This window comes from Ceratotherium simum, chromosome 24 (assembly GCF_057802395.1).
Source record: "Ceratotherium simum simum isolate JZ-2026a chromosome 24, ASM5780239v1, whole genome shotgun sequence".
NCBI classification, from domain to species: Eukaryota; Metazoa; Chordata; class Mammalia; order Perissodactyla; family Rhinocerotidae; genus Ceratotherium; species Ceratotherium simum.
Window position 1 is genome coordinate 9,902,457 of NC_141923.1, and position 10,632 is coordinate 9,913,088.

The following is a 10,632-nucleotide window of genomic DNA, read 5'->3' on the forward strand; positions in this document are numbered from 1 at the left end:
TGGTTTCTTATTTATCCATGAAATGCACCAGCACCTACCAGACGCCCGGCTTAAATGAAGTGCTTTGGAATGCTTCCTGAATGAACAGACTGATGAGCTAATAAACATTTACGGTTGAATACATGAAGGGATGAAATTAAGTAGGAGGATGTAGAAAGTAAAACGTCTCCCTCTGTCGCCCTCGATGGCCTCACCTGCTTTCCTTTGCTGGAGCACACACTTAGGGGCTGATACTGAAAACGAGTGACCGCCTGATGCTAGAAGCTCACCTCTCGGCCCCACTCATTCCTCTGTGGTGCAGGGCTCCCACAGCATGGGAAGGAGAGAGAACACGGGGAGCAGGATTCCTGGGCCATTGCCACGCCCAGAGAATTAGAGACCCACATCTCCTAGCACCCTCTACAATTACTCATTCAATCCAGAACAATTACTGAATTCCTACCAAGAGTCAGGCACGGTGCCAGGCTCCCTGGAGGGTAGATACACCCTCCCCGGGCTGTAGTTCCTAGGAGGGAAATGTACCAAGGCCATCACCAGACGTTAACACAGTCCAGACCTGCACTGTCCAATACAGCAGCCACTGGCCGCACGTGGCTATTGAGCACTTGAAATAGGGCCAGTCCGAATTGAGATGTAAGGCAAAATGCATGCAGGATTTTACGCACAATGATTTTTATATTAATTGCATGTTGAAATGACAATATTTTGATATATTGAGCTAAATAAAATAAATTATTAAAATCAATTCTACCTGTTTCTTTTTTTTTACTGTAGCTACTAGAAAATTTTAAATAGCGTACGTGTCTTGCATTCTATGTCTGTTGAAGAGCACTGGCAGAGAGAGTTCAGAGCACAATCTCATCTCGATGGGATGCAGGAGGGCTGGAGGGTCTGGGCGGGCTCTGTGGCTTTCAAGGATGGGCTGGTTTGGGCCAGGTGGGCAGAGAGGGGGACAGACAAGGTACTCCAGCCAGGAGGCAATTTTAACCAAAATAAGTCCCCAGTTTCCCAAGCAGACAAAACCGAGAGGCATTTCAAATCTAGACACGCTCATTTCGCTATCTGAGAAGATGGCAGCCTCCTCCACCCTGGCACCCCAGGCTCAGACCAGGGACCTTGACAGGGGGCTGGGGTGTGGAACGCTTAGCCTCAGAAACCCTGTGTCCCCCCCAAGAAATCCATGCTGCACATCTGCTAGCACATCTCATGCAGAGAGAAGTGTCTGCCTTTCCCCAAACCTCAGCTAAATCCTTGCAGCTAAATCCACCCCCACTTGCTCCACTTCGTAGGAAACTTCCAGAGCTCCAGGCACCGTCCCCAGAAAGTAATTGCTGTTTTTGCTTCTTTTGTTGGCTGTGCCTCCAGAGTCTGATGAACTCATTTTAATTAAAGCCCTGATTGCATTGGGAAGAAATGGTGGGGACGTGCAGGTCTGCTGGGGAGGGCGGCAGGGCTGTGACGCAGGAAGATGTTTCTTCCTCCAGCTCTGCCTGCCGGGGCAGCCACATGCAGTCATCTCCAGTAACACCAACAATAACAATGATGATAGTAATCACGCGGTCGCCAGGCTGCTCCTGTTTTCCCGCCGTTGATTTCCCAAGCCCCTTTGTGCCCACCTCTTGGTCACTCCCTGGAGTAGCCCTGCAAGGTAGCTCAGGCCAGGGTGAGGTGTCTGCACGTCAGAGTCACAGTTCAGAAGAGAAGCAACTTCCCTAAAGTCATGACAAATGAGCAGAAGGGCAGGACTTGGACTCAGCATCTGGCCTGGCGATCTGTCCGCTGTCCCCACCTCATATCCCAACTCCCTGGAGTAAGATGTATCCCTAAGGGCACCCCCCGCCCCCGTCCCCCCAGCCACATTCTGCCTCTGCCTCTATCCAGCCTCCTTGATCTCTGGGAGGCTCGATTTCTGCGTTGTGTAAAATGGGGCTGATGTCACCAACCTCACAGGACGGTGAGGATTTGATTAAAATCAGCACCTCCACTGGAGCCCCGCACTTGCCGTACCACAGCTGCTCGAGACATCCATGACAGAGTGCGGGCGTCTCAGTGTGGCTCCCACACCCGCCTGGCTCTGCCCTGCCGGCCGCTTCAGCTCCCTTTTTCCCGTTTCCCTCCTTGATGGCTCTGCTCTGGCCGCGCTGAGCTGTTCTGTTTCTTTCTTTCCCTTCCTTCCTTCCTTCCTTCCTTCCTTCCTTCCTTCCTTCTTCTCTCTCTCTTTCTTCCTTCCTTTCTTCCTTCCTTTCTTCTTCCTTTCTTCCTTCCTTCCTCTCTTCCTTTCTTTCTCTCTTTCTCTCTCTCTCCTTCCTTCCCTTCTTCCTTCCCTCCTTCTCTCTCTCTCTCTCTCCTTCCTTCCTCCCTCCCTCCCTTCTTTCTTCCTCCTTCCTTCCTTCTTTCCTTCCTTCCTCCCTTCCTTTCTTCCTTCCTTCCTTTCTCTCTTTCTCTCTTTCTTTCTTTTCTTCCCTTCTTTCTGCTGAGTGAGATTAGCCCAGATCTAACATCTGTTGCCAGTCTTCCTCTTTTGCTTGAGGACGATTGTCCCTGAGCTAACATCTGTGCCAGTCTTCCTCTATTTTGTATGTGGGACATCGTGGCAGCAGAACTTGACGGGTGGTATAGGTCCACGCCCGGGACCAAACCCGTAAACTCCAGGCGGCTGAAGTGGAGTGTGCTGAACTTAACCACTACACCACCAGGCTGGCTCCACTCTGAACTCTTTTGACAAATCCAAAGAAGCTGTGCTCCTTCTCTCCTCAGCCTTTGCCCACAGTTTCCCTTCTGCCTGGAACACACTCCCTGTCCCCCCCGCCCTGTCCCCATCCCCTCCTGCCTGTGTCCTCCTCATCCTTCACAGCTCCATGCGGACATCCCCTCCTCCAGGAATCTGCCCGGAGCTGGGTAGTGCCCACCCTCATCGGAGCCTTCATTGCTTACCATGCTGACTGTGCCTCCCTACACTGCAAAGGCCCCTGGAGGGTACACACCTGGCGACCTCACTGCTGTGACCCCAGGAACCGTCTCCTAGACCTTAGGCTAGTGGTGATCAAGGACTCTGGAACCAGGCCTGGCTTGGATGCTGTGATGGTGTCCCCCCCAAAGATATGTTGAAGTTGGATGCTATTATGGGTTGAATTGTGACCCCCCCCTGCTCAAAGTTGAAGTCTTGACCCCTAGTACCTGTGAAAGTGACCTTACTTGAAAGGAGGGTCTTGCAGATGTAATCAAGTTAAAACAAGGTCATTAGTGTGGGCCCTAATCCAATATGGTTGGTGTCCTTATAAGAGGAGGAGGAGAAGAGACACAGAAAAGCACACAGAGAGGAGACAGCCCCGTGAGGACGGAGGCAGAGACTGGAGTGCTGCAACTACAAGCCCAGGAACACCAAGGGCTGCTGGCCGCCACCAGAAGCTAGGAAGAGACAAGCAAGGAGCGATCCTGCTGACCCCTTGATTTCAGACTTCCAGCCTCCAGAGCAGTAAGAGAATAAATATACCCCTGTTGTTTTAAGCCAGCCAGTGTGTGATTCTTTGTCACAGCAGCCGTAGGAAACTCATACAGATGCCCAGCTCTACAACTAACGGCAAGGTTCGCTCTGTGCTTCAGTTTCTTGTAAGATGAGGATGATAATTAGTATTTACCTTGTAGAATTGTGAGGACTAAATGAATTAACAGTGTGAAGCCTAGTAAACAATAAATGCTATGTAAGAATTAGCTGTTATTATTATTTATAATGATAGGTGCTCAAAAATTTATGTTGAAAAACTAAGCAGATGAAAGACACATAGTAGATGATCCAGAATTGTTCATTCCCTTTTCTTTGTACTCTCCAGGTACAGCTGCCATTTACATCTGGAAACTTACTGTGGACGTGTGTTGTTTGCGTCTTTCCAGCATCCATCTTCCCCCTTCTGGTGATGGTGCCCCAATTTTCCTTGGATAATCTCCATCCTCAGCTCTCTGTCCATGTGCTCATCTGGGGCTGATTCTACACCCCACTACCCTGGGAATTTGATTCAGGGATGGACATGTAACCCCAAGTTGGTCCAATGAGAGTGAGCTCTGGAATTTTGACTGGAAAGAGAAGCTGTCTTTCCGTGAGGTTGCTAAGCTGGTAGAATGTAAATCTGGAGTTGCTAGTAGCCGTCTTTCTACCAAAGCTAACCACAGGGGAGCAGAACTGAGAGACAGAGAAAGTTCCCAATACCATCATTTGAGCACCTGGATCCTATGGTGCCTGAAGGCACATCTACCTGTAGACTTTTCAGTTACCAGAGAAAATAAATTGGAATGTTATCTCCTGAAACCAAAAGATCTGACTCAATATTGAAATTGGCAGCAGAAGGGGGGTGTTGCAAGTGACAGAACCTAAAATGAGAAATCAGCTGAATGGTGAATGGTGTGGAGCAATGAGAATTTGCCCATCTGCAGCAAGGAAGTTGGCAGTCCCTGTTAAACAGGAGAAACCAGCTGGCCACGAGTCACTTGCTTGTCTTGGGACTGGGGCCACATACCTACAGGCACTGGACTTTAAGAGACATGGCAAGAAAAGCCATATTGGTGCATGTTGGCTGATTCTTGTGGACTTCAGTAAGTTCTCACTAGAAAGAGACAAGCTTTGATGGAAGCTGGCCCATCCAAGTGATGAGCTAGAATAAAATCTGGCTTTCCTACAAGAGGCTTTTCTGCCTGTGGTCAATAATCCAAGTTGACTGAGAGTCAGATAAGAGAGCAGAGGGAGGCCTGTTTCCAATCTGTACAATTTCCCAAGCTGTGGCCTGGATGCCAGGACTACCCCCTCAAGCAGAGCTCTAGCTTTGGATGCTGGTCCAAGGAGTTGTCCTGAAACAAGTAGTCTGGGATCCTAATGAGCTTGTAAGGTCACTGAACTTCTGGAGAAATCCCAGTCCTGGAAAACGAAAAGCCTGCGTTGCTCAGCCCCTGAGGGAATGGTGAAGCCTTGAACCTACACCAACAGGAATTGGATGGCCAAAGATGTGTGGCTTCCAAAGGAGCATCCTTCATGATCCAGCAGGGAAGGTCAGCAGACCAGGGGGATCTTCTCAGAGAGCAGAGCAGGGGCAGCCAAAAGTGGCGGATCAAGGAACTCGTCTGTCGCCAGGAGGGAGTCTTTGCTATTATTCATAAGCTAAATAACACGGAGGAGTGACAGTCTTGTATTGTTTCTCCTTATCTTCTTTTCCCAAAGGTATTTTTGTTGCAATTTTCCTTTTTTTTCTCCACCATTATACAAGAGATGTGTTAGAAGGAGAGTTAATTTACCGTTCAGCCATATGTTGCTGGACTTCTAGAAACTACTCAGATCTAATTGAGATTAATGAAATCCACCCAGAGATGGTAGATTTGGATCTGGATATGGACATGACTTTAGGCTGTCTCCATTTTGGGGTGGGGAGAAGGTAGTGTTTGATTGTACGTAATTTTGTTGCACTATGTTAAGTGGAGGCATTTTTGAAGGTATGGGAAGACTGTGGTATGTGGAAGATGGTATCAAAGTGCAGGATGCAGTTGACATCTATTGTTTTTATCTGCCCAGCACCCATCCTTGCCTTTTCTGCTCCCAGCACCCTTTTTTTCCCTTGGGGAACAGATCTTCCCAACTGTCACACAGAGTGCTTAGGCCAGGTTGACACCTCCTCCACCTCCCAACTTCTCAGCCGTAGGGGTCACTCCATGACCCAGACCTGGACCATCAGTGATGACATCCCACAATCTACCAGGGATAGACATATTATCCCAATAAGAGTCAAGCAAGTACTTTGGAACTACTAGGAAAAGAGAAGTTCCCTTTCCCTTGAGGCCGTGAAGCCTGTAGAGGGCAAGTCTGCAGATGCTGGGAGCATCTTGCTCCTATGAAGGGAGAGCCTCCCTGAAAGCAGAGGTAATCAGAATAGAAAGACAGAGTGAGACAGACTTAGGACAACACCCTCTGCGCCCCTGGCACTTGGGTGCCCTGGAACTTCCAGCTAAGTGAGCCGATAAATCTTCTCTTTTGCTAAGCCTGTTTGAATTGAGTTTCTGCCATTTGCAGTTGAAAGAATCTTGACATACAAAAACTCAAGTTGACTCTTGGGGAGAGGCTGGTTGGAATATAAGAGCACTGGGAATTTTTGTAAGAGTTTCATCTTCAGCATTCTTTCTCCTCTGATTACGTGTAAATGACTTGGAAAACTCCGCATCACCAATTGCAATATTTCCACAGCTGTGTGAACCCAACAGAAATGTGGACCTGGATAGTTATTGAGGTATGGAAATCTTCACTGTTCAACTGAATTTAGTTTTTTCCCCTTACATATGGAGTGTGTATGGGTGAATACAACTATCTTTGAACTCTATTGGGTAGCTCTTTACTTTGGTATAATTTCAAACACCAAAGAGTTGCAAGAATAGAATAAATAACTCCACCCACCAATTATTAATATTTTTCCACATTTGCCTTATTATTATTTTTTATATATACATACCCAAATTATTAATTTTTTCTGAACCATTTGAGAATAAGCTTGCAGATATTATGCATCTTTACCCAGAAATAGTTATTGTGTATTTTTTAAGAACAAGAACATTCATCTTACAGTATAATTATCAAAATGAGACAATTTAACATTGATCTAATACTATTATTTAATCTATAGAACTTATTCAAATTTCACCAATTGTCCCATAATGTCCTTTACGGTCATTTTTATTCTAATTCAGGATTTAATTTTGGGGTTAAGCGTTGCATTTAATTTGCATTGCTTTTTAGTCTCCTTTAGTCTGGAATGGCTCATCAGTTTATCTTTATTTTTCTTGACATCGACATTTTTGTTTTGCAGAATGTCCCTTAGTTGGTGTCTTAGTCTGTTTGGGGAGCAATAACAAAATATCATAGACTGGGTGATTTATAAACAACAGAAATTTATTTCTCACTGTTCTTCAGGCTAAGTCCAAGATGAAGGTGCCAGCAGGTTTAACGCCTGGTGAGGACCTGCTTTCTGGTTCATAGATGCTGCCTTCTTGCTGTGTCCTTACATGGGGGAGAGAGAGAACAGGCTTTCTCTGGTGTTTCTTCTTACAAGGACACTAATACCATCATGAAGGCCCCACCCTCATGACCTCATTAACCTTAATTACCTCCCAAAAGCTCGAACTCCAAATACCATTACATGAGGGTTTAGGGCTTCAACACACGAATCTGTGGGGGGATAAAATTTAACCCAAAACAACTACATTATTTTGACGCTCACATTGTCTTGGATTTGGCCATTGGAAGCCCCTTCAAGTTGGTTTCTGTGTCCTTTCTCATGTTTTTATTTATTTATTTTTGAGCACTTGCTTACTTTTGAGACACAGTGTTTAGAAATCAAGATCTAGTAGTCATTGGTCTTTTGAACCCTCAGTGGGGCAACATTTGAAACTCTGATGACCTTCTCTGGAAGCTCGCAGACCTTGGGGAAACTATTGGTCTTTCATCTGTAAAATGCAAACATTTTCCAGTTGTTTCAACCACTTTATTTTTAGCTATGGTATGCTTTGTTCAAAGATGCCCAATGGGTAAAACAGATGTGACAGACTGAGTGTTTGAGAAATTAACTGGTGTCTGGTTTCCTTGGCTGCTGAGGATACTTCAGTACGGGTGAAAAGGGATTTGTCCCCTCCCCTGTCCCAATAAGATGGACAGCCAGGCTTTGAGTTCCAAGTTGGGGGCTCTCTTGCCACAAAGAGGATTTAATAGCTTTTGTGTTTCATGATTAAGCTGGTTTTTCTCATAGAGGAGGAGTTGTTTATTTCTGAGCTCTGAGGAGGGCTATGGAGTGGTCCCGAGCTTGGAAAGGGGCAGAGTTTGCATGTTTCTGGGGTGGATATGCCTGGGCTGTGCTCCCACAAATGGCCACATGGATGGGGATGGTGAACAAAGGAGAGAGCCAGGTCTCTCTCCCAATTTTACGGTCTGAGTAAACCTTGGGATTTCTGGTGAAACCTTTCTAAGTGAAAAGAGTGGGAGGGAGTCCACCAGGGTTAGATATGGACTTCTTGGAAACTTTTATGAGAAGAACTCAGAGCTGGATATAATTTGATTTTTTTATTTGATTTTTCAAATGTGGCATTTTGTGTTTATATGTGTTGGCTAGGAGGCTATTTACACTTGGCACACAGATAAAAGGAGGGTTCTCTTGTCGATGAGAGAGATCCAAAAGCATATGGAATTTTCGATATTCTAAACACTCGATGCTGAGATTTGACATGTGGCGTCACCATGTCCAGCCCTGGCTGTTGCAGTAGAAACATCTCAGAACTTGGAATCTCAAGAGTTTTTTCATTTATGAAGTGGGACCAATGATAGGACGTGGCAGGGTTGTCATAAAAGTTAAATGAGATGCTCCATGGAAAGTGCTTGGCCCAGTACCCGCCCATAGGACATGCTCAATAAAATAGGCTATTCTTCTTAGTTTACTGGTTAATTAACTTACCTTTTGGCTCATTCATGAGGCTCCGGGTCCTGTTCTTTATTCTGTCCTTAAAGCATTGGCCTGCTTTACCACTTCCTGGTCTTAGAGTGTCCTATGGACAGACGTCTAAGTCAGTGCCCAGGCCACCATAAACCATTACCATCTTCTGCTCCTCCACAAGGAGCTCTCGTCTCACTCCACACGTGTCAATCAACCTTCACATCAACCAGTTGAGAAGGTTGGGCTGGGGCATGTATGTTTGAGCCATTGCATTGCCAGAAAGGCTCCCCCTTGCGTTAGTTTGGGAAGAGCTCCCTGCTGCCTGATGGGGCACAGCTGGGTATTGTGGGCATCCTGCCTTTTCTCAGCATTGCGCACCCCAGGAGGCCTAGAAGCAGAAGAGAATCCCAGGATAATGACTTTGATTTCCAGTAATGGACACGCTAATTAGGTAATTGTTTTCCAAACTGAAAATCATCACTTTGGGGATCTGCTGATGCATTCAATCCAAGTGAGCCTGGATTATCATTATGGGTGCCTTCCTGGGCCTGCAACCGGGCAGCACATATGTCCACTCCACATTGGGGAGGTCTTGGAAGGTATCAGGATGAGGCCCTAGGGGATGTTTTGCAGCTAATGAGGCAGAAGATAATGATCTTGAGGGCCCCTGTCTACATCACACCACTTGGACTCAATTGAAAACTATTTTTCAACTGCCACAGTGGTGGCTAAAGGCTCAGAGGTAGTGTGTGGGGCTAGACAGGCAGCTTTTCCCTTTCCCCTCTTTTCCCTCCCTCCTCCTCCTCTTCCTCCTCCTCTCTCTTCACCTTCCCTGTCTCCCCCTCCTCCTCCTTCTTCTTCTCCTTCTTCTTCCTCTTCTTCCTTCTTATCTTCCTCTTCCAATTATTACATTATTATTACTTACTTTAGAGGAATTGTAGTAACTTTTGGAGACAAAATGATTAAAAACACAGTTGTACTCTCTGCCCTTATAGAGTTCATAGTCAAGTGGAAAAGCCAGGTAATGAAACAAGCAATTACAATATGTTGTGAAAAGAGCTAGAATGTGCCAGGTGTTACTGGAGCACATAGGACAGGCAAATAACCCAGAATTGGGGAGACAGCAAAGGTCTCTGGGAGAAAGAAATATCTAACTGAGACCTGAAAGATGACTAGGAATTAGTAAGGTGAAGGCAGAGAAGGAGGAAGGAAGGACAGAGGAGTGAAGAGTGAGGCGGGAGAATAGACAAGGGACAGATCATGGCAGAGTTGGAAGCCACATGAATGAGTTGGGACTTTATTCTAAAGATGATATTGAAAGGTGTTAACCAGGCATCTTTCAAAAGATAACACTGCCAATTGGAGAATAGTGTGAGGGAGGACACAGAGGTTAAGAGATAAGTTGGGAATGGGTTATAGTCATTCTAGGGCACAGCCTGGACATGGCCGTGATGATGGGATGGATAGAATCAGTGGGTTCCAAAGGCATTTATGAGAGATAGTTAGGAGGTGGAATCAACAGGACTGGAAATTGATTGGGTGTGGGAGAGCGACCTAGAAAGGTGATGCCCAGGTTTCTGGTTTGGCCCACCAAGTGGGTATTTTTGCCATTTCCTGAAGTGAGGACACTGGGGGAGGAGCAGAGAGGAGGAAGCTGAGTCCGTTTGATGCGTGTTGTAGTTGAGATGTGGACGGGCCACCCCAGTGGAGATGCCTAGTAGGCAGACAGACACGTGGCTCTGGAGCTCAGAAAGGAACCCTGGGATGGAGAAAGAGATATTGGAAGCATAGGCCTACAGCAGACCGATGTCTGATTCCAAAGCTTGTGAGTGTAAATACTCAAATAGATTGGCTGGATTCCACCGAATGCCCTGGAGAGATTTTATCTTCAACATTTACACACTTACTACATGCCAGGCACCATGCTAGACACTGAGTATTCCGTGACGAATAACTTCATCCACAGTTCTTTCCCCTCTGGGTGTATGGGTCCCTCCAAGTTTCAAGACTCCATGGCTAACTATATGTAAAAAAAAAAACAAAAACATGATATTTACATCACCTTGGGAAACCAACACTTCCTAGGGATTTCCAATTAGACACAAAAAAACCCTGCATGAATCATCTGTGCATAGTAAAGAAAGCCATCGATTGTGGTAATTGAAGCTGTCTCGCATTGCTT